Source organism: Vanessa atalanta, chromosome 6 (genome assembly GCF_905147765.1).
Source record: "Vanessa atalanta chromosome 6, ilVanAtal1.2, whole genome shotgun sequence".
In the NCBI taxonomy this organism is placed as follows: Eukaryota; Metazoa; Arthropoda; class Insecta; order Lepidoptera; family Nymphalidae; genus Vanessa; species Vanessa atalanta.
The window spans coordinates 3397618-3424400 of record NC_061876.1 but is presented as its reverse complement, the minus strand read 5'-3'; the positions used below and the strand labels follow the sequence as shown (position 1 = coordinate 3424400).

At 31.0% G+C, this 26783-nt stretch overlaps 1 protein-coding gene across 4 annotated transcripts in view; it reads left to right on the top strand.

Annotated features, from left to right (window-relative positions):
* LOC125064774 overlaps positions 1–26783 on the top strand; it is a 61119-nt gene that overhangs the window by 16038 nt on the left and 18298 nt on the right. Inside the window, exon 1 of one of the 4 annotated variants that reach the window (XM_047671990.1) lies at positions 1289–1467. The exons of 2 other annotated variants lie outside the window; for them this stretch is intronic. The gene's annotated coding sequence lies outside the window, so the exon portion shown is untranslated. Of the gene's footprint in view, positions 1–1288; positions 1468–19616; positions 19738–26783 lie in introns of those variants that run through there. One more of the 4 variants, XM_047671989.1, reaches the window with a different exon arrangement.

The window sequence follows — 26783 nt, the reverse complement described above, 5'->3', positions numbered from 1 at the left end:
GCGCCTCATTGTACTTTTCGTATTCTCTAGTGCTTCGGTAAGAAATAGAGTATATTTTTAAAAACATTAAAAGTAGAGTTTCGTTGATTTAATATTTTTCTGGATCTCGAATTCAAATGAAGATATAAACAAATTTCATTTCGGATCGGTGACGAATTCCGTCGCGAGACTTTTATTAAGAGAATATTTCTCTTCTTTTTTTTAAAAAGTAATATTGAAAATACATTTCTAAATGATATATATTTTTTAAGACTTTACACAATCAGATTTCATACATATACGTAGGGCACATAATAATTAACAAAGTGCTTTAATATTATGGATTTATTTAGAAAATCTTAAACGTATCAATAATAAAATATCTTCTTTCTTTTTTAGAGTATAATAGTGAGTATTAATTTTATATATTTCTTAAAATATAAAATTTAAAATGTTATTGATATTAATTTAAAAATACGAAGTAATATTAGGCTAATATTATTTCTTAGCTACATACAGCACCTAGAACAGAGTGTGGCCAGTTTATTACAATATTTACACACACACAAATACTTCTTATTTCTAAATAATTAATTATTTATTAGTGATTCGTATCAACGGTTCCAGAATGTTCAGCCTATGTCAAATGATTCGTTATAATTAGCGCAGTCTGTTTCATTTATTTCGATTCCTCAACGACTGCCCATCCAGACGCATATGTCTTATAAAATCGGTGATATATCTTCCTAATATAAACATGACATGCTTTTGAGGCGGCGATTTACTATTTCGATATTAGACGAATTATTTCTATATGCGTTGCTGCCCGCCTTAATGGTAGCCATAGTTTTGTTGTCTGTTGGTTTGATTTAAGTTGTTAAATATTGTTTCTGTAAACATATATATCAATCCGTTAATACCGTTCAATGTATGACTTATTTTAAATAATATATTTCAATGTCCAATTTTGTCGGACAGTAACAATTTAAAACGTTTAGGAAAAACATAGTTTTGCTCATCTTTATGTTTATCTGCAACGTGTAGTGCCGTATAAAACTTGTATAGGCAACAATTCAAAATTTATTTTATTTCTGATCCTCTGTATTGACAGACAATTTAATCTCATGTTATTAGTACCATTTATGATTAAATTACATTAATCTTATATATTTAATCATAGTTTCATAGACACGGTTGTTTTATGTTCACGATTTATAAGCGCTATGCACTATAGCCGAAATTGTGGGAATTGTCTCGCTACGCAGCCGGCTTAGCGAATTCATGCTGTGCAGTCACGCTCACTCGCACGTCAGCGTTGGACGCGTAAATTTTCGCCGCCACAGACTAATAAATCTCTGTATACTTCTAACTGTGCATTTATGATTAATTGTTTCAATTCGGATACTCTGTGACATTTAAGTGATTTTAACTACTCTGATTTGGACTGATTTCTGAAGAAATTCTAATGTCAACGTTTCGTTTTTGAATGTAAGTAAAATTGTTTATAACGTGATTGTCGAATTTGTTGCAATGGTTTGGCTTGAGTTATTATTTTCGCAAAGTTGTATGGTTAATTTCATGTATCCTAAATACTAAGTACTAGACATATCCGCGTACAGACCGGTTCGAAAGTGACGTTTTGTTAACAGAACCGGATTAAGTTGATCATTTTATTGATACATTGTCGTACTGTACTTTCTTATATGAAATCATTGTGATCATCGTCATTGTCAATTTATGTCTATACGTGCAATAATTTAATATGATTAATAAAATTAAATTAATTGATTTTTTAAAAATCAATTAATTTAATTGATGACTTTAATTAATAATTGTTTTTTAATTAAACATCATTAAAGCTCCTATAAATACGCTTTAATAATGCAATTAATTATATTCTTCAATCATTAAATTAACACTTTCGGTTTATGAAAATGGTAATTTTAATGGAATTTAAAATAAGGTTTTTTAAATTACATTTCAAATGTTATCCTCGTAAAAGCTTGTTAGGTATCGTGGATATGTTTATTTCTACAGTCTAATTTTAACTTTTACAACCGCGTGTTAAACTAGGATATAGTTGTTCTAGGAAGAAACGTTTAAAACAATCTTGCACTATTATTATAAATGGTTATATTGCATGTATATATGCGTTCACGAACAATCTTATTTACCTTAAAACGTCTTTAACTTTATCAAATTCCTGTTATATATGTATATAAAAATTATAGCTTATTTAAAGGTATTCCAAGACTTAATATACAAAATTCCAACTAATAATAGAAGTCGTTTACTATGAAAATGACTTAACAATACATTTCCGAGTTTCCCGCTTTTCAATTATATTTATAATCCCGTGTTTCGCTCGCGCACTTTATTTTTATAGTAGGTAGTGTAATGTCAGTAAATAAACACTTGATGCTTAGTCTATTAGCTACCGGCCAGTGAACCCGTCAGACTGTTTTTAGATGAACGACCTTTTAAATTATAAACCTTTGCGCATCGACGGCGTCCGATAGAATTACTTGAAAGATTGTGTAACTTGGAATACTTAAATAAAACTTAATACCTATACTATACTAAAATTAAATTAAAAAGTTTTAATCAAGTCAAGAGGATTTTATTACAAATTTTATTATTATATGAAAGTCTTTATCTAAGTTTTATTTTAATTATATTAATAATTACTTGTTCATTATTAATAAACATACGTTATGGTGTAGATGAAATATCGTTTTCACAGTAGTATACAGGATGAAGTCGTATCAAATATTTTGGAACTAAATATATCCGTCTTTCGAGCAAATTGAACGATGATGTCACGGTGGTTAGGATCAGCACGGCTTTTTGTCTTCATTTGAATTATAATTAATACGGCTACTAAAATATATTTTACGGCGTCGATATATTTTTAATGAATACTGTTGAGTTTTATTGTACCAATTTAGAAATATATTTTTTTTTGTATTCATATATTTCTATGAATAAAATTTAAATTTAACTATACTTAACCAGGTCAGGTGGGTAGTGGCGCGTATAATCCCATTTGAATTTATTAAGTAATTAAATTGCAGTTGGGTAATACAAAACTAGCTAAAAAGCCAATTAAGTATTTAGAATGAACAAATTGATCAACTTCTACGACTCGATTGAGTTAGTAATAATAATTGCAGTACAAATCGCTTGGGTTAAAACTTTAAAGTAATTTTTTAATTCATACATCTAGTAAATTCATACATCTAGTAAAGATGTATGAATGGGCCTGTTTGTAGCGGCTTTTATATGTTTTGGCTTCGAGGTATGTCAATGTTTGTATTTTCATTCAATTTCCTTCATGCAGAATGTTTTGTCAGCCCGTAGCCTATTTCACGTTGAAGAGACGCAATCTCGACCGACGACGCCAAGAAGTCTGGAACTTGTTCCCGAGAGCAAGACCCAGAATTCTTGGCTCGTTTCTCAATTTTAATAGGATTTCAACTTATATCCCTATTTACTTATTTTATTTTTTGTAATTTTATTTCTTATTTAAAGTTATTCTTTATAAAATCTTTGTTCGACAAAATGAGTGAGACTATTTTACGAAAATTGAATATCAATTTCGTTTTGATGAGCATTCAGTTTCAACACTTCTTTGGACTTTCGCCAATTCAATGCACTCAGAGGTCGGACATGTTTTATTTGAATAATTCCTTGTATTCCAGCAAAATATTATTTACTTAATTGATTAGTTAAAATAGAAGCTCCATATTGTTAAGAGTACTTAATTTTTTAAGAGTACAATATTTTTCTATTTAAAATTTAAGATGAATGAAGAAATGATCACAAAAGGTCTGCAAACTATAAGACGATCGTAACTGAAAAAAATAGTACGAGTGAAATATTAGCCGCAAAAGTTGACCCAGAGACAGATTCGAAGTAACAAAGGCAAGACTAAGATGGGATAAAAGTTTTCTTGAAACTGTAATATCATCTATTTACTTAGCCTTCAAAGCTTGATAAGGTTTAAAAGAAGCTGAAATATCAAAGGGAATATTTACTCACATTTATTTACTCTATGTAGGAGCTATTATTGTATTAGCACTAACAGTAACTGTTATATATATACACGGAGTCCGTTTTGGTTACTATTTGTTTATGTTTGGGTATATTCAGCTGACGTCTTGTTTTACACAACGTTTATCGTCTAGCAATAGATAGGGGCCGAGCCTATAAAACGATAACGACTGCTTCGAAACTGTGGTGTGTTTAATTTCAATTTCATATCCATTTAGATCTTATATAAAACCTATTATATCTTTCTAAGAGCTTCTAAGAGCCGAGATGGCCCAGTGGTTAGAACGCGTGCATCTTAACCGATGATTTCGGGTTCAAACCCAGGCAGGCACCACTGAAATTTCATGTGCTTAATTTGTGTTTATAATTCATCTCGTGCTCGGCGGTGAAGGAAAACATCGTGAGGAAACCTGCATGTGTCTAATTTCAACGAAATTCAGCCACATGTGTATTCCGCCAACCCGCATTGGAGCAGCGTGGTGGAATATGCTCCAAACCTTCTCCTCAAAGGGAGAGGAGGCCTTTATCCCAGCAGTGGGACATTTACGGGCTGCTTATGTATGTTATATCTTTCTTGGTGGTAGGGCATCAGATATTCTATTGCCAAATAACAGTACTCTATATTGTTGTGTTCCGGTTAGAAGGGTGAGTGAGCTAGTGTAATCACAGGCACAAGGGACATAACATCTTAGTTCCCAAGGTTGGTGGCGCATAGGTGATGTAAGGAATGGTTAATATTTCTTACAGCTCCTTTGTCTATGGGCGGTGGTGACCACTTACCATCAGGTGGCCCATATGCACGTCCGCCAACCAATGCCATAAAAAAAATCTTATGTTGTTGATACATCTTCTTTTTTTTCGTTTTCATAATTTTGTGGTTAATGAATCCGAATCCTGCGAAATTTATTTTTCTTGATATATATTATCTTTATATTATTGCAAAGTTTATATTTCTGTGGTTTTCGATCGTATCACAGTAGTTTATATCACGTTTTACACTTCATTTCATCAAATGCATTCATAATTTCGATCCTTAGGTCTTTGGTTTCATCACTATCGTGGCTTCCCACTTGATAGTTTACGCTATTTGATATAAGTAATGCGGTTCACATTGTAACAACCGGCGCCGAATTGTCGCGACTGCGGTGTTGCGAAAAGTGACCAGTTAGCCGATTAGACGAGGAGATTTTGATTATTTCTACACTGTTATTACTGAAAAATGCTTTAGAAATAAAATTTAGTTCATTGCACAATTAGCGCACAGCCAGCAAGAAGCATTGTGATTATTCGCTATAGTTCGCTGTTTAAAAAAAAAAAAACACTCATGGCAGAATAGTAATGTACTATACATAGTACCAACATATGTTTTGGCAAATGCCGCATCATTCATTTTTATAATGGTACGTGAATAATGTTGCTTCATATATTGTATTATTTTTTCAATCAGTCTTATATGTTTCGAAAATTATTTGTTAAGTATGAGCACTATATATTAATATATTTTAATGTCAATATATGGCGCCGTACCGTCGCGTCAGCAATGGTGTTGCGAAAGCTAGGGGTTTTTGGGTTATCGTTACACGGCCTTTGAGCTATCCTCCTGGGGTTAATTTGAGGGTCTTTGATAGGTCACCATTGTTTGTCAAAGGTTTAATGTTAAAATTATAAAAGTCAAACAAGTGCTTTAGATTCATTATGGTAAAGATATTCCAGTCTAAATGGAAGCATTTATAAGACTTGTTCACAATTATAGTGTAGTAAGTAGTATCTATATATACCAATAGTCATAGTAATATCTATGATACGGAATTAGGACAAATTTCCAACGATTTTAGATTGGTATATAACGTAGATTTAGCTAGTTCCTCGCTTTCCCGGATGTTGAAAGCTGTTTTGTTCGAAGCGACCATTGTGTGCAATCCTCGTAACCACCAATCACGCTGATCGCTCTTACGTAAGTTAATGAGCCCAGACCAGCCGGGTGGCAATTGAAGACTGAAAATTGTTTCTCGGAGATGGTTTTTAAATGAGTGACAGACGTAAACGCAGATGTCCATTTTCCTCCATGTTTCTATTTGTCAATAAACTTTTAACGAAACGTAAATTTCTAATATTTGTTCAAATTGTGATAGAGCCGAGATTTCGAACTATACTTTAAAATTACAATAAAATACGGAATTGTGCAAAATATCTTTTCCTATTTTCAATATATATTTTTTTGCATTGTAGGTACTTGCATTTAAATAAATAGGGATTGAGCTAGTCACAATAATTGGTATGCACTGTGGGCAGCAAACGAGAACGCAATAATCAATACCGGTGGGAATTAAAAGTTTTCACATTATAATAATTGCTCGACGCTCGAATACACAAGAAAGAGTTGGGAAAAGAGAAAAAAAAAAGAGAATAAGTATGCAGACGACGTCTCTGTGCAAAACAATTGAGGTGCAACGAACTCAGGAAGGGCCAGCCATAATTGATTCGAGTGTATCAAACAATGTGATTCATACTTTTTCTATAATAGGAGTACAGCTAGTAAGTTCAAAATCAACTACGCTTGATTAATCATAGTGTAGAAATTATTACATAATCGCCGGCTCATTATGAAGTTAGTTACTACGCTATCATTCGTGTTGAAGTTTTATTGTAGTATTAAGTAATATAACATTTAATTTCCTTATCACTACGCATTGTGAAAGTTAGTTGAGAACTTGGTTTATTAGACCAGGAGTAGTTTACACTAGCGTCGGTGTCTTCCAAATTGCATATTAGTTAGTAGTAGTTTTCTTATCAAAATCCGAACAGGTAATATTGGAGTAGATGTCGATGGATGATTGTCAGATTTGAATTGGTTGACTTCCGTAAACTAATGTAATATTTTGGCTGCTTCCGACGACATTCGACTACTAGTAGACTATATATAGTAGATTGAGATTAAAAATAATTTAAATAAGTTAAATATGATAATGTATATGACTTAATACCAATGATGGATGTGAAATTCTCGTCGTATTTTCCGTGCCCTATCCCATATGTACACACGTGCAACGCACCGCTGCCTGTGACTCCGAACTCGGATCGAGTTTAACAGTTATAACTCTTGCGCTGAATTTGTTTTGATGCATTTATTTCCCGGTTTTGATCTTGTATACTTTTAAATGGATGGATGTTAGATAAACGCACATAATGCTCTTGATTTACTATATCTACTCTGGCTTGGTTTTTTATATAATTATTAAAAAAATTAAATAGATTTTATTTAATTATAATTAACGTATTTATTCTAAAATATATCTTAACATGAGAATTATATTTTGATATTTAATCACACTAGTAACACTCACTTAAAGATAACTCCATAAAAAGATTTAAAAAAAAACAAACCAACATAAATACAAAAACAAGAAAAAGGTAATTTCTTATTGTCGAAGTCTTATAAAAATGTTTAGTATTACTTAAATATTTTTTCATGAAGCAACAATTTTAATCATATCGAATAAAAATGGCTAACGTCTTATCAGTCATGTTAATATTATATGAATTTCCTGTTAATACAGAATACTTCTGTTTATAATACGTCGTAAAACTTTAAAATATGTGGCTTATCGCTTTTTAATATTTATAGCGTAATAAACTAGTGTACTAATTGTGGTCAGTTACATGTAGCTCCTGTAATGGCTGTAATTTTGTAATTTATTTTTTATGGAATCATATTTTACTCTTTACAAATCGGCCATTGTGTAAAATATATTTTAAGTTCTTTATGATTTTTTTAGACAATGTTAATATGGTAATTTGTTCCTGTAGCTCTTATGCTATTTATTATATTTCAACGAATCAGGTGTTGTTAGCTTCTTGCTATCCTGTTTTTTATTCGTGCTTTAATTGCATATTAAATCTAAATTATTTTGACATTGGTCAAAATACAATCGAAAATAATTTGACAAATGTATCAGTTTGTTGTCAAATGTTCTAGTTCTTGATTCTGGTGGGGTTTGAGTATTTTGTTGGTCAACTAAATCTGTCTAAAAGTATTAAGACATAATTTTTTTCATATACATATATAAAACGTAATAATGAAAACATATAATTTAGATCTTATACCAAAAAATAACAATATAAGTATAATTTCAGGAATATTTCTTTAATATATTAATTGTTATAATCTTATCAAGTAATGAATGCCAAAGTCAATATCTTAATTAAGTCATATTACTTATCGCCAATGAGTTTTGAAGAACAAACACTTTTAAAGAGAATGATTGTTCAAAATAAAATTGCGTGTATACCAATTGTCAACAAACAAAATAACATACAAAGTGCATTTGCTTTATAAGTCTTCTCATAAAATAAACCAGTCGTTTTAAAACGGTAAATAAATAATTCCCACATTTGGCAAACAAGCTTAATGTTTGCTCGTCGAACGACAGTAGTGTGTGTCGACTGTCGGCGTTATTTGCGTGTGGTCATCTAATATCGGCGTCATGCTCCGGATGTCGGTTATTTAGCGAGTCGTATTATACACAGCTACTATCTATCGCTTAGCTCTACCGAAACTATGCTTTACATGACAACACATGTGGTTTATGTCAATGTGTGCGTGCCACTGATCTCGTTATCCTTTCACGCTGTTAAGAAATATTGTCTTTAGTAATAATAAATTAATATTGTTCAAATAATATAATATTTTGTAAAACACTTACTAGTCGCATAAATATGGCTTTAAGAATATATATCCTATTCCAATAGAACTAGGAAAAAATAAGCATACCTTAGATTTACGTATTTCATGCGATTTGCTAATAACTATGTTATGCACTATTAAGATATTTACGATTAATATATCTTTATTTATAATATAACACTATTGCACTTAACCACTCTAATTTTACTTTTAGTTTCGACATTCAAAACGCCATTTTTTCGCAAATCCATAATGAATATCGTAAATTAACCAAGCTCTCGACCAATGATAGCGCGTCAATTTGCAGTCAAATGTTATTTATTTGGCTTTTTTTCGTGTTATGGTTGAAATAGAGTTATATTACTACTGAAGACAATATTTATCCTAAAATATTTTCACAGCTAATGATATTGAGACTAAGAGGAAATAACAAATTAAGGAATAGTTCAGGTTCTGACCTTCATACACTCGAGGTGCTCGTTATCCAATTATGATTGTCCCGATGATTACTGACGTTACATGACATGATCTTTTGAGATATTCTCGACTGTTGTGACACGTGTCCACATAGGCACTTAAAGAATGTTTTTATACTTAGTATAGAAAATGTATGTCTATAAAATCGTTTATACTGAATATCAAAACTCAGACAATACTATTGTGTCTAGAAAGCTGAAATTTTGAACATGACTTTATTTAATATCATAAGCTTCTACTGAGAAAAGATTTTTTTTTTGGAGGACTTTAAGAAATTTAGTAGAATATTTTATTTTTATATTTTATTATATAAGTAGGCGTACGAGCAAATGGGCCACCTGATGGTATGTGGTCACCACCGCCTATAGAAAATGGCGCTGTAAGAAATATTAACCATTCCTTACATCGCCAAAGCGCCACCAACCTTGGGAACTGAGATGTTATGTCCCTTGTACCTGTAGTTACACTGGCTTGCTTATAATACTGGATACTGCTGTTAAACCGTAGAATATCTAATGATTAAGAAAACTATTTACAGGCAAATGTGTATATCACAGGAATAGATATTTATTACAGAACACAAGTACATCTTATATGCTTACAATAAAACTAACTGCAATGCGCCTTGCATGAGGATATTTTGGCATCGTTTTTTTTTTTGAAGATTTCCTCTCATTTCTTGAGATGTATTTGTATTTTGAATAGAGACATATGCCAAGTCTAGACGCCAGATCAGTGTCAGTTGAATGAACTATTCCATTCAATTACTCGTATTGGGATACAGATTATATCCGGTATTAGGTACACCGGCCTTCGATATTGCTTTGTTAAATCTAAACATTTAATGAGATAATTTTATTCTATTGATTATTATATATTGTATGTTTTGTTAGACTAAGGTTACACGCTTATTGAAATGCTTTCTTTTTCGTACTTTTGGCATTTTGAATGCATTCAAGCTTATTTAATGAATGTATTCAAAACGCCAAATGTAAATAAGTAGTTGTCAACAGGTCGAATTTTAATAAAATCGTATAATACGTGTACAGTTAGAAAGACGGAAAACAAATAAACGAAAAGACGATATATTCAAAGAGAAGATAGAGACGCTTCGCAACGATAATTCTTATCCAAAAATACTTTACATTTAGTTGGGTTACATTTATATTTTCACATTCAAAAAACGTCTTCGATATAGATTTATATTTTCTTTAATATAATAAATTCAATAAATATAACATCTAAAACGGCACATTCATTGAAAAAAATGATCTTTCCTTTGATTCTACACGGTCTAGCAATAACGCTTAATTTGTAGTTTACCGTAGTCTGTAAAACTGGAACATTAGTAAGTCATCAGTGCGCAGATGGATCGCTATGCGGAAATACACATTAAAGTACTATTTGAGTAAGGCCTTTAAAACTTCGGCACATATAAGTCGAAATTAAACCCGTAAATCCGTACGTATTCACAAACACCGTATCAAATTTATAGGGAGCTCTTTTTGCTTCATAAATCGAAGTTTGATCTAAAAAATATTTTCCATTTTCTGACTTTAAAAAAGAAGGAGGTTCAAGTGTCATATATAGACGGACTGGTAAAATTATTTTGTTTTTAAAAAAAAAGTTTTCCGTAATGTTTAAGTTTCGAAAAGATCTGAGTTTCGGACAAAAACACCGAATCTACTCATTAAAAACCAGCAAATCAACTGCAATTGCTGCCATATTATCGCTATACGCTATTGAAGTAGTTTTTTATATTTTGAACATTACCCTTAATTATAGGAAAACGTTTTCCTAAAATTACCAACTATGCTATAAATGTTGTTTCGTGATGTACTTTATAACTTATATGTCATATTGTACATTTCTGGAGAATTCTTATGTATCAGCTTCGAGACAGGCACGCTAGGCACGCGACGGGGGACAGGCGAAGATCTAAAATTAGATCATACTCGTTCTCGTTAACCCTGTACAGTTCTGTATTCGCCATGAAAAAATTACACGTGAAATAGACATTCCTTTAAACATCTTGATCGCAGTCTCCGACTTTCGAATCGACTTGTAAACTTTAAAACGTCTTTTATTTAAACACGACCGAAACGTGTCCAAGGGCCTTTCACGTGTGATACTTATATTTTTTTGCAGACGCATTCGAATTCGTGATTTATAACTTCGTGACTGTCAATGACGTGATTGAAATATGTCATGTCCATAATGTCCATCGATTAATTGATTGGAATTTATTAAAAGTTTTTTTTTTTTTTGTAGTTGTATATTATAAATAGTTTTGATAAGAAAGGCATAATACATTACATTGGACAACATCACATACATTACTCTGATCCCAATGTAAGTATCTAAAGCACTTGTGTTATGGAAAATCAGAAGTAACGACGGTACCACATACACCCAGACCCAAGACAACATAGAAAACTAATGAACTCTTTCTAAATCGACTCGGCCGGGAATCGAACCCGGGACCTCGGAGTGGCGTACCCATGAAAACCGGTGTACACACTACTCGACCACGGAGGTCGTCAATTACATGTAAGCAGCCTGTAAATTTCCCACTGCTGGGCTATGGCCTCCTCTCCCTTTGAGGAGGTTTGGAGCATATTCCACCACGCTGCTTCAATGCGGGTTGGTGGAATACACATGTGGCAGAATTTCGTTGAAATTAGACACATGCAGGTTTCCTCACGATGTTTTCCTTCACCGCCGAGCACGAGATGAATTATAAACACAAATTAAGCACATGTAAATTCAGTGGTGCCTGCTTGGATTTGAACCCGAAATCGTCTGGTTAAGATGCACGCGTTCTAACCACTGGACCATCTCGGCTCAGGCATAATATGGGTATGCAATTAAGTTTAGACTTGATAAAAATAGTTCATGAAACCTTGGCATTAGGAACCATACTTTGTACCTCATTAGCGGCACGAGGTAAGTGTATGAGTTTGAATAGTTTTATACACTCAGTTTATATTTACGTATAACTATTATACTTCAAACTTCTCATACATAAAGCAGGTAAATACATATTATATATTTTTTATTAAGAATATTTTTTAAATTAAACATGATGTACGTAATGCGTGTCGCATCTTTATTTTAGTAATAAATAAAATTACAATATTATCCTTCCAAGATTGATATGATAAGATTTATTGTTTATATGATGTTCTGATGATTATTTTCATATTTACAAATAATATTTAAAAAATAAACTTAAAGCCTGTTAATGTTCTACTGCTGAGCTAAGGACTCCCCTTCCTTTGAGGGGAAGGTTTGGAACTAATCCACTAAGCTGCTCCAATGCGGGTCGGTGGATAAACGAAATGGAAATTCGGTGGTGCTTGCGTAGATTTAAACCCGCAATCATGAAATAAAATGCACAGATTCTAACCACTAGGCCATCTCGGCTTGCTTTATATGATATATAATTTTATTTAAAATTAAAGATTACTTGACATGACATGAAAATGAAGGCTCTGCTTAAGTCGAAGCCAAGAGATCACTCGAGACTCACAAAGGGGTTGGTTAGGTAACTAGATTACATTTTCTGCATTTTTTTCTTAACACTTAATCCAAGACTTGAAAAAAAGGTTGTAACGTATAGAGAATAATTTATTAATATCCTTGTAAAATTAATGAATGTGCATATTGCGCCATTGGAATCATATAGACTTACTTATCAAGTAGACGGCAATCAAACCTGATACTCGTGGATCAATGACCATGGTTCCGCCCTGTGCACCGAGGATCAGTTGCAACAGAACTAGATAGACAATTCTCTGTATTATTAAGTAATAATTCTAATTACAAGTAGTCAGACTATTTTCTGTACGAATTTTTTTTTTTTTTAAATATTCGTCAAAGATTATTTAGAAGAGATCACAGAAAGCAATTTGAACACGCACTGTGCTAATTTTAAGTTAATTTATATAATATTAATATTTAGTTAGGTTCACAAATTAAGGTTATAAAAATCGTTGTTTATTAACTTTAATAATAAAAATATTAACAAAATAAACGTTTCCAATTTTTTTCTTCAAATTTGCGAGAATTTTACCCCCTCAAACAAAAAAAAATCCAAATCTGTTCACAAATTCCGATTTCTAAGGTAAAACATTAAAAATACACAACCGAATTGATTCTGCTCTTTTGAAATTGGTTAAAGATGTGTTAAATTTTCATTATCAATTGGTATTACTCGATGCAACAGAATTCACGGTTGCGTGAGCTTACTAGTGACTCATATTATACCCAACGTACCGACTGTCGGTTGCAGGATTAGTAGCTTAGTAAGATTAAATTTATAAGATAACTTTGTTATTTGTTGATAAAATCTTCTCACTTTGTTTGTACCTCTTATTTTAATTATATTAATTTCTTACGATTGCATCACAATAAATAACAATATCAGTTTATCTTGAGGCTTGGTTTTTTAGAAATTTAAATTAAAAAAGTATCAAGTTAAGTCGAGTAGACTTTTCTTTCAGCACTTTTGAATCGGTAACAGTGGTAAATCGGATAAATAGCTCAATAAATTTCTCTAGCTCAATAAATCACGTTAATTTCAACGAAGATAACGGCTTTAAATAGAGACATGCACCACTTAGTTTTCATGTACTTTGTGTCTCTAATTCATCTCGTGCTCAGCGGTTAAGGAATTATCATAAGAACCCGTACGTTTCAGAATGATATGTAACAAACATGTGTTGGAAACACATCTAAAAGGAGAAGATTTATTTTACTAGGATTTGGATATTTACGAGTTACATTACCGATTATTCGATATGTAGTTACTACTGAGAAGAATGATCTCATATAAGACTTTGTCTTTTTAAGAATAAAATTCTTTAAACCTAATATCCGCCAAGCAGCCCATAACCCTTCCACTAATTCAAATACATAAATTAAATAACTTAATCTTAGACAAAGATCTTATACCCATATTTTCAGGACGGCATTTTGAATTAAATGGGTATACCGTTTCATTGACATAGATGTTCGCCGTTATATAAAGTCGAGGTGTTAATTAGGTTTTGCAATGTACATACATTTCCAATTCGCATCACGCTTACGTCATACTCTTACCGCAGCCGTTATACCGCGTTACAGAGATCTGCATTAGTATTCCAATTTAAACGAAACGCGGTCAAAAGCGATTCGTGTTAAGAATACGTTGACTAAAATTGTTGAATATTAATTTATTTAACTTGTGGTCTTGAATTAAAAAAAAATCTATAGCCTTCAAAGAAAACAAACATTAAGTCATTAAAGTTATCTAATTAGTAACTTAAGTATGTACTGATGGGAACAATTGTTTCTAAGTTCACACGGCATACATACTTTGAGATATAATAAGTTAACTCTACCACGGTACATTATTGAAATGTAAATTAACTTTCTCCTTTCAACGATTCTCAATGTACAATTTATCGATTTGACCATCAAGAAAAGGCCGCGGCTCATTCATGAAGATTTGTAATTCTAAATATGGCAATAAATTTTTATTATAAGTAAGTTGTCATAATTGACCTCAATAATGTGCAAGTTCGACAGTCGACTCCTCTAGAGCAGAATGTGTTGTGAACCTTGTATGGAAACCGACATGTGAGTCAAATAGAAGTGCAACACCATATGGCCTAACTGGTCAAGGTTAATAAAATTCAACACGTGAGAAGTTCAAAACGACCCAAATAGTAGATATGATTTATCATAACTGTTGTAAAGATGTTTTTTTAGGTGTAACTATAATAAAGTAAAATAGACGTATTGAAATGTTTTCTTTTTTATTATTTCATGGTAAGCTTTACGTCACATGTTAAAAAAAACTTCGATTAATAAGGCGTATATTCAATAAAGGATTATGTAGGTGATAAATAGTGTGGCGTTAGTGATTTCCATGAAGGATAAGTAATTTAATTAATGTATTTAATTGATTGTCTGAAAGGATTAGCTAGTGCATTTGCCAGTTCTTTTCGGTAGAATCTACATTCCGAACCGGTGGTAATGGTAATTTAATCATGAAAGAGTCTACTTGAATAAAGCATTTATGATTTTTTGAAACGCGCTTTTTCTATTTTCCTATATTTTGTTGCAAGTTTTTTTTTATGCAGCCAGTAGCTAATTTAAAAGTCATTGCTCCAATGTCAAGCACGAACTATAGCGATTGGAAAGAGGTAAATTTCAAAGCAGTCTGTTTACGGAAATGATTAAACTCTAATAATAATCAATAAAGTTATAATTGAGTGTTAAATATAAACTCGAACGAAAGTATTCTATACTTATAACGAAATACCAAAATATTTTAAATTAAATTTAAATTTGTGTCCGAAACTCGTTTAAATTAATAATCCGATACAATTTCATTTCGGTAAATTGATATTTGAGTGTTCGGTATTTAACAATTTCAAAGTCATTGTCATAAGTTTTTGTAGGAGTGCAATAATTATTTTTTATTGATTTGATTGAAGATTTTATGAAATGAATAAATAATTGTCGCTAGTCCGATTGTCGATTTTGTTTGATGAAAAGACTAAAACGTACAAATGCAAGTGTTCAATTCACGTATTCGAGCAATTGACGTATTGAATTGAATTTAGACGAAAGCAAAGTTCGGAATCGTTTCGACGATTATTGTCGAGTGCACTTTGTTCGGAATATGATTTTTACGACGGTCCATCTCGTGTCGGTTTATCAGAAAAGTATTGCTCATTCGACGAAGCCGCCATTGCTGCAATCCAATCAAATTGACCATGTAATCAAAGAGGCTAGCCATAATTCTGTTATGATGGAAAAGGTAATGAAATTACCGGCCGGACTGTTCCAGGTGCATTAGTGCTTCCCTCGTCTGTTCAGGATATTGCCGTCTGCGTGTCGATCGACAGCTTTTTGATTATGGAAATTGATGGAAACTCGTAACTTTTTGTTGATTATGTTTAATTATTTTTTTATTCGTATTTCGTTTCGATTTTATTAGATGACATTTAAAGTATCGCAATCAAATATCGATTAAATCAAATCATTCGCTAATTATATTTACAAGGTACGATTGATAACTTCAAGCTTTATTTCCAATTTTAAATTATCTATACTAATATTATAAATGCGAAACTACCTCTGTCTATCTGTCTGTCTGTTGCTCTTTCATAGCCAAACCACTGAACCAATTTGAATTAAATTGAAATGAAACAAGCTTGAACTCCAAGTGAGATTCGGCTACTTTTTATGCCATATAACGCGGTTTATATATATATATATCCTCTTTTGTAGAACTGAAGGTATAATTAGTGTTTAGTATTACGAGAGCGCTAGTTTTCAATCATCTAAGTGGGTATTTAGACTTCGTATCTGACGGAACACCGTTATAGACTAACAATTGTTTAGACAATAGCCTATTAATAAAATTTATTCATGTTCGAAGCCATGTGTGCCACTTTCTATAGCTAAAGATTTATTGCCGCGTTCATGTTCTCTACAAGACATTTTTTTTTTCATTGTTTAAAATATTCAAAACTTTCTCATTTTCGATGTCATAAGTTGAACGCGAGGTAAGTGAATTTTGACTAAGACATTACATATATTAATGATATACTCTACTGAATCACTTACAAAATAAATTGCGATGTAATTAAAAATGTTTTATTCGTTCAATTTTAATTAAATGAATGTTCTGCCAAATTTTATTGTATGGAATCTATATATCTATACCTGGTTGACTTTATTGTTTAAATTTTAACTATAATTTGTATACAAAATACCCGTCGAAGCAAAGAAGATATTTTTCTAAACTATAAATTTCAATAATTTCGAAAGTCACAAATTATATGTTATTCTTATCTTCAAGTATTAAGTGAAATTGTGTCCTATTTGTTATGAGATAAACGAACTTCTGTTATGAAATAGAAGCACAAGTGATATTATTTGTACTTTTTTATTATGCACGTAAAACGTGTATCCGTAATCTTTAAATGAAACTATCACTGCACTGGTCAGTCACGGTGAGACACCAATTTTTTGTCGCATGCAATAGATACAATCAAAAATTCACAATAGATACAATCAAAATTAGTATCTCAGATTTTGTAGATTTACAGACACGTTTTTAAACATAATCTAAAATTGGACAGTAAGTAAGATTCAATCGTGTAACTCTCTCATATATTTTCTTATCGCAGTCTTTGTGTTATTAATAATGCTTATCGTTTGGTCTATAACCAATTTTTTTATTAATCTGCAATTTAGTGTCTAATACCTATTCAAAAAGCTATTGACTCATCACGAGCCCTCCGTACATATAGGTTCAATTGACTTAATATTTAGCATTGTTTCTCGTTTCGCGGTATAGTCGTTCTACAGGAAACAATTTTTGGAAATTTCAATATCCGAGAGAGGATATGGTACCTTTGTATAAAATTTTCCAATAAGAAGTTTGGACGGACTACTAGGATAATATATAGCACACTTCAATTACTGTGTAAAATTGCTGTCAATTGTTTCGCTGTCAGTTATTAACTTTACTTTTTTTATTAATCATTTTATTTCTAAATTATGGGTTTGGCTCCAGGAAGGATTTATTGACAATTAAGAAGTTGGAAACTTAATGTTATAAGTTTTTCTTTAATTCTATTGTTTAAACACCGATTGTCACTGATTCTATGAAAATAATCAATATTATTGTGAATAAACATAATATTGGTGTGAATATATGTGACGCAACTGTAAGTATTACTATTATATCATATACCATATATATTCATTGTGACTCGCTCGTCATATAATTTGTAAAGTGGACCAGCTTTCAAATGTGAACAGCTGGTCAAAGATCTCGATAAACACAAATGAAGTGCTTGTCTGTATTTGAAAATTTGATCATGGCCTGAGACTAAGAAAAGACTATTAAACGAATAATAATAATAAAATGATAAGTGTTTTTTTCGTAAGACCGTTAAATAAAAAGACTTAACAATCAACAGATGCCGTTAGTTCCAACACAACACTTAGCAGATGTTAGACTTGTTCTTCGACAGTGGCATTTATCCTAAAGGTGAACTGTCGAATTATTTTTTCCTGATGTTTCTTTAGGAATTTGAAAATCGTTCATAAATTCATCTTATATCTAAAGCTGAGTCTACTCAATATGACAATTCAAAGTTAATTCAAATAGTATGTAATTTTAATGAAATAAATAATCCATCCTAAAGTAAACACGCATAGTGTTTACTTTGGATGTGAGTGGTCATGATATTGATTTGAAATGTTTGTAAATAATATTCTACGCAAAGGAGATCTAGCGGCAAATCATATAAGTGCCGCCTCATATCATACTTATTACAACGCAAGCGCAACAGAATGCCGCTTTAAAAACGACTTCACACCCTTACTACTACTACCCTTACCCGTAATAAAATCATTACAACTATTGTTTTTCAGGCACGATATATTATATAAATTTAATTGTATTGAACTGAAATAACTTTGTATCTCAAATGTTGGAAAAGCCGGTTCTCTCGGTAGAATCTACATTCCGAACCAGTTAATACAGTTGTAAAATGACGAATCAAACGTGCTTATAAAAGCCTACTCGAATAAAGTATATTTTGATTACAAATTTTATTATCTAGTTATGCAATAGAAATGATAGCATAACTATGTAAATCACAAAATAAGTATTTAAAAAACTAAAATAATTAAAAACGTAGCCCGCGGCCGATTTGTAAGTTTCAAATAAGTAAAATGTGAGTTATCCAAAGAATTCATAAACATATTTAATGAGGACGTAAAAAAATAATTCTCATATTTCTACTTAAAACGTATATGACGTTTTTAAATATTCAGCGAGATGTAATACTCCTATAAATGTATTCGCAGCAACATGCAATCTCGTTTTGAGGCTAAAGAACATTTCGTTTCAAGAGTTCTTGACCTTTATGCAGATGTCATATAACGTTATACCATAAATCTAAACGTTTAAGATTTTTAATATTACTTTAAAAACCTGTTCGATGAACGAACGAATGATTGAAATCATTCGGAAGCTTTGTGTATATCAAATTCGAAAACCATAGAGAGCATTGATTGACCGACAAAATATTTTATTCGATGAATTCCCATTCTGTCTGGATCTTTGAAAGGAATGTCTTCGTTCCCCTACAAAGAAAGACGTTGAACCAATTTAAGTGCTCTTGCGAACTCGAGTTCTCTATGTAGACCACATCTTGTTTTTATTGGCCACAGCTGCAAGACTAATCAGCGTGTGGCTTGCGATTATAACCTTGTCGTGTATGATTGTAATATACTTATATGTGATTGTCGATATAGGAATGTGTACGAGCGGTAGTTGGGTTATCATGGCGAGCGCACCCCTCGTTCGGCGGACCACCAACTACTAACTCTCATTTAGTTTAAAGCGCGTCCGCGTCGCGTATGAACGTCTCTCGTACACATTGTTTCAGCGAATCGTTAGTGCTTGTCGAGTTTTGAATGAGAGTGATAAGTGCTGTGTAGTTTTTACGCAACTTTTCATTTTATAGGTAAGTCATTGAACAATTTTGGTTGTTTGTACATGTAGAAAATTATCTAAAATATCTATCCACGTATCTAAATACATAATTATCAATCGATTAATCCTACGACATTAAATACGTCAGGTATATTACAATAAAATGCGCCAATTTAATTAAAACAAAAATAAGTATATATCGTTGATTTAATATTTCATTACCAAGTCATTGTTTGATAATTTCGAATTGAATATTCTTTAATTTTAAATAGATACATACATTGGCAGTTGTTAGCCAAGGTCGTAATTTTTTCTTACCCTTGCATATCCTGCATATTCTTCCTTAATTATTTTTCTTAATATATAATGTTTACTTTTGCAAAAATACCTAATTAATATTAACTTACTTTACTATGATTCTCTATGTGATGTTTTGTCGATATGGATATGCCGAGTTGTTTTTGGAAAATTATACAATATACTAGCTGAACCCGCGGCTTTATCTACGACGGTGGTGAATTAAAAAAAGTAACCCATGTCCTTACTCGGAACTCAATCTCGCCACCAAATTTCAACTAAACTCTGTTCCACGGTTTAAGCGTGAAGAACAGATAAAGTTAATTTCCTATTTATAATATTAGTATAGATTATTGAGACGCTGTCAATCCTCGTTAAATTAATAATTGTTAATAAATCCTCGAAAAATTCTCTATACAAGCAATTGAAACTCTAAGTCAAATATTTTATAGTGATTATATTTATACTTAAAACTACATTCAATCATTATATTTCTCAATTTAACAATGACTAGATTAACTTAGTTTTTCCTGTTTACATCGACTCATGCACAACTCCAGCACCGAAGTTGAAACTTCGGAGCACGTGTTCACGAAAATCGATACACTTATACTACGTCCCGGTCTCGGCACGAAAAAACATGAGGGTGGTATTAATGGGGGAGAAAATGTTTATTGGAATAATAAAAGTGTTGTCTGTAACAACAGTTTCCGAACATTGCATTCAAACATTTACGCCTCGTTTTGCTCACCACAATTATTCATAAAACTAAGATCCGATGGCGCCGTGTACTTTTGTTTTGTGATGAATCAACTTGTGTGAGCGTTAACTCGTTTTTGCTTATTTATGTAAACTACGTAATTAACATTTCGGTTCTAATAGGATTATTTTCTAACCCCACTTAAAAAGTGTGTTAATATTTTTATTTGTCAGTATATTTTTGATGATTCTTTTGTAATAATTAATTAGCAATGGTAAAGGTTTAGTTTTAAAATTAAATGTATTTAGGCTTAACATGGAAATCTTTTCAATCATTTCTTAGATATATTTTTTATATAATTATACTATAAGTAACTATAAGTAACTAACATTTTTTTTTTCTTAAATGTTTAACTTGATTGATAAATTAATAAGAGGCGATACATATAAATCAAATATTAAGAAATATAAATTTATTTGGACGTACAATTAGGTACTAGATGTTAGTGTACAATAACACATTACCGGAATACATTTTAAGGCATGTGCAAAGTTAATACAATTCTGGGAAACTTGCAATTCGTGACAATGTTTCATGTGTTCGTAATGTCGTGGGGGCGGAGTACAACGCGAGGTTAGGTTAAGACTTTCAAACCGCCTCTATATTCTCTGCACAAAAAATACAATTTTATTATATGCCTACAACTTTTATTTGACTCCGGTTTTAATAACATATTTTCACATATGGTGTCTAATAGAAAGTTGTTAATCATTTCAAAAAATAGGGTTTTTTCAGTGGGGCCAAGTAAACAAGCCCCGGTGGTGATTAAAGGTTTATCTTAGTACATCATATTAGAAACGTTTAAATTATATACAATAAATATTATTTATACACATATAAAAACAATTAACAACTCGTACAGTTTCGTTAATTTACGAATGCCTTAAGAATATTTCGAGATATTTATAAGCACAGAAAAAGTCAAAGCGTTAAACATACAGCTTGTATTTTTAATACAGACATTATATTATTTGTACAAAAAATATCAAAACCTTGATTACTTGTCTGTTTTAATTTTTTTTTTTGTTTACAGCAAGTCTGTCAATTGTAACAATTTAATTAAAAGTAATTTGACAACCCGCATTATTGTCTCTTTCGTTCATTGCCCAAATGCATCTGCCTATAACTTATCTTATCCCCTAATAAACATTAATGATTAGATATATTCTCTTATCAGAAATTAAAAAGAAATGTTTAGTTTTATCATGACGATATTTAAATTTAAATACTTATCAATAATATTTTTTTTTTTTTTAATGTTATATTTCGAAGCTGAATGACAATTTATATATTGCTAGCTATCTGTCACGACTTCACGTTGGTACCATAAGGGTCTATATATATATATATATATATATATATATATTAATTTTAGATTAAGAACAAACAAAAACAAAAATCAATACCAGTAGTCGCTCATGGTACAAATTTGACTGTAGTTCGTTGTTATTAAAAAATAATACACATAGAAAAGAAAAATGAGACTACTGGATGACACCTTATCATTATTACACAAAAAAAAAAAAAATTAAAAACGTCAAAAAACGCATAATTGATTTTTAAGTTTGAAGATTTTCATGGGCAGTACCAATTGATGTTTAGAAAAGTAATTTTCTCTTTACCTTTTATAAATAGATATAGATCTCGTAATCTATGTGACAAATTTTAGTAGATTTCATTCAGGTGTAGAAATTTAATTAAAGAGATACATACAGAGAAACCGAGTTAAAGTTATAAAATGAAGTTAAAACAAAGTTATCGTTTTTAATCTAGACAGTGCGAAACGTAAATCAAGCAGACGTAAGTGTTGCCATGGTAACGATTGCTCGCTATAAATATATGCGCTAACATCCGGTCGCTCCCTGTCTACCTCTAATTACTAAGCAAAAAAAAGGGTTGTACTAACGTCAACAATACATTTTCTAATTTTAACAGCGTTTTTATCCCTGCTTGTATTGCAAAGTGATATTTCGCGTAACAAAAGCGTTTATGTGATGAGTTCATATGTATCTCTAATACAGCCTAAAGCTGTGCAGCGGATAGAATGTTGGCAACTTTTTATTCAAATGTGTTGTCAACAATTAAAATAATATTATGTAATTTTTTTTAAAGTCTCTGAAGAATTGCAAGAACTTACATAAATTGCTAACAATTTAAGTGGAAACGAAGCTCGAAGACGTAGTCAATTTAACATCTGCTAAATTAACTTCTCTTTATATATCGAATGTCAACAGACACCTTTTAAATGTTAATTAACTTGTTTTGTAATTTTAACTTATCCGATGTCCTGAAATTGTATTGCAACACGTCTATGGTTTTATGCTTACAGATATTTATTAGATATACCTACATATGTAAGTACATGGTCGACGATATAAGAATATTAAGCATAAAAAAAAAATTACAGATTGAGGTTTCAATTTTAATATCAATCAATTAATCAATGATTAATTAAAGATTATTATCATAAATCAAAACATAATGATAAAAATAGTTTGCAATGATTAGGTTACTTTTAAATGTTTTAATATAATAATGATGATATTTATTATATGAAAAATATTATATGAATTTTTTTTAATATAATAATGATGATAAACTAGTACAGAACATAAAACATGAGTATTAGCGACAGAATTGTAAAGATTTTTCCACAGACTAAATGTACTTAAATTGTTTATTGTCGTTGAAGTAAAAGAGTACATAAATTCATAAAATATTCGCACCATAAAGATGCTTAGCTATCATAAGTCTTAAGATTTAAAACGAATGACGTAGGCGTATAAAATAGATAAAATTAATCAAAGCATTAATAATATAGCAACTTTACTTATAAATAAGTTTTTCGTGTTATTGTAATATAAATTTATGTTATTTAAATGATGATCTTCCATTTATAGTTTTGAAGTTGGTTTAATTTTTTTTAGAGGTGATTTGTACATATACGTATTCAAATAAGCTCGCCATATCCCCGTGAATGGGAACGCAATAAAAGTTATATCGGTCCGTTGATCGCGATGGAGTGCGAAGCGGACATTGGCTGTTAGTCAATGTACCGGCCGCCGAGCCCTTAGGGAGCCCAGCCCAAACCGTTATACGCGACCTCATAATTTAATACAATGTACATTTTTAACCTACAAAGAAGCTCGGGTATATTATTATTTAATTTACTTAAACTAGCTATACTGAAACAGTATTTATGTAACTATCTCTTTCTTTCTAGTAATATAATAAATAATTGTCACATTAAAATTAACTGGCTAATTAGTACAGTAGCTAGTTTATAAGGCTGCGTGTAACGAAACGTATGCTATGCTATGCTGTATGAGAAGATGATGATGAGCTTTATTAAGAGATTAAGAGACTACACCTTTCTTTGCCCATATGCTTTCGTTATAATACCTTCTTTATTTTTAGTTATTCTCACTTTGATGGCAATGGCGGAAATCACTTATGCAGACATCATAATATACTAAGTTTCTTATGTAAATTAGTTTATATGAAATATGTCACATACATAATATAATAAGAAAAAAAAGAAAAATGACTTCTATGGATGGAAATTGTCAGATTTATATTATGAAGCATGGTTTTTCATTTAATTTATAACACTTATGTGCAACGCTTTATCACTTGTATCCGCGATTGATGATAATAAGATATTATTATTGAGGTTTCCTTTCTTCGCTGACAGCAAGTATTAACTGTTAAACGTAACTTTAAAATAAAGTATTTAATGTTAAAAGCAAATTCTTTAAAATAATATAGATTTTAATTTTAAATTTCACTTTGGGGTTCATTATCTTTGATATCTTAATGATGTTAACTAATTAATATACATTTTATATTATCTGTATATTTTTTAAATCCTATTTACTTGGAAAGAACTGAGCCTCTTAATAAAACAACTTTGTTAATGTTGATAATATGCAAATATAACTACACTTAAAGAAAGTACTGAAAACGAATATACATAACTTACAAGTGATAAATAATAACAAGACATGTCCTGCAGTTTTACCCGTAATAAAAAAGAAATTAATTTGCCCTGTTTTATAGACGTGATAAATACATAACTAATAGCATCTTAATAACTAAAGACGTACACAGATATATACATATATGTTTAAAAGATTAGAGGACGTTATATGTATGTAGTTATTGGTAATTTCATAATAGCAATTTCATTTGATCAAGGAGTTCGTACATTACTAAAAACAACAACAAACATGTTAGTATATTTTTAAAATATAACAAAAACATAGATTAATCAAGCTGGTTTTAGTAATATATGGTATGTTCGTTCGATGCATGTCCCAGACGAGATGAGATGAAAGATTATATGGTGGCAATGAACTTCAAAGTAATTTTAAAACCAGACATGTCCTAATAGAGAACAATATAATTGTTGGTGTTGACGGACGAAATAAAATAAAATGTTACGGTCGAATTCTCGAACCACACTGTATAGTGTAAACTACTTGGATGCGTAAATCTTGGCCTTTAAATTCCCAATAGCATCAAAATTGCCTATTTCAATTCATTTAATTAATACTTCGTTTAGGCTTTATTAATAGATAAATAAAAGGTATGCCAAATTGCATATATTAAATCAAAAATAAATAAACAAAACAAACACATGTTCTAAAGTTTGAATTTTTTTAAATGTATACGTAAATAGAATTTAAAATTTAAACCGGTTGCTAGTAAAATTTTACATAAAAACAGATTATTCGCCAGTACACACATCCGGCAGGCATCGAACCCGCGTCAATCACCGCGGTGCAACGACCTTGCTATGTTTAACATGAGTGCATGACATAAAGGACGTGTCACGTGACGATTTAACGAGTTTATACAATTTTAATATATTTCACGGGTTATTGTGTGAATAAGTTGGCTTGGCGGATTGCTCCGCTCTGGTAGAGACGTATTCGTTATCTGAGGTAATTATTGCATAGCTAATTTTTAAAAGGTCGTATGTAAATAAAAGAGTTCAAACTGAAATCTGCGAAACTTAATAAACCGTATGCCTTTAAGTATGCAATTTCTATATACAACGTAACGACATATTATTACAACCATTATTATGTTATTAATAATATTTACATTTTTGACAGATCTTGATAATTTACTGCTCAAATTATTTACTTACTTTCTAATGTTTATGTAGGTTTTATTTAAAATGTACTTAGTGATATCATATAGAATATTAACATCATAAGGTGCTGTTATTTAAATATACTTAATCTCAAATCCAATTGTTTTATGATAACGACGAATTTTATTCTATTCAGTGACCCAGCTTTGATAAAATCCTACCTTGAATTGTAATTTAATCTTCAACATGAATGATGCCAAATCGATGTCTACAATTGTTCCACTGCTAGATAAGGGAGTCGCTATCATCTTGACGAGGCTTAGGGTTGAATCCATCAGCTCATATTTGTCAGATTTTCACAAATATAGCACATGAAGAGTCAATGGTGCTTGGTCACGCAATTATTGGTGAAGAACGAAGTGTTCTAGACAGTTTAAATAAAACTATATTTACCATCTAAATGTAGATTTTGAACTATTTAAATTACAAAGAAAACTTCCATGAGTTATATTCACTGCTAATTATTACAAATAAAATTTTAATAGAAGCTACACGCAAGACCTTATTAACGTAATATGCGGTAATTCGATCGGATAATTTATTGAGGAACTGTTTCATAAAATCATATCAAATAGTGCTTTTGATATGACCTAAGTGATTTCTGACATAAACATACCTAAAGATAGTCTGCACTCATTCCGAACAATCAGAAATCTAAATCGAGTGATGACAAACCTCGTAATAAATTACTGTCGGGCGTTTTTGCAATCGATTTTTTTTACAGCCAAATAGAGATCGGTACGGTCAGACGCTAAAATATACATTACAAAAATTGTACCGTCGACACAAAAATATATTTAATAACTTTTAAGTTGTGTTTTTTTAAAGGTTTATAATTGGTGATCGGATTTTATACCCT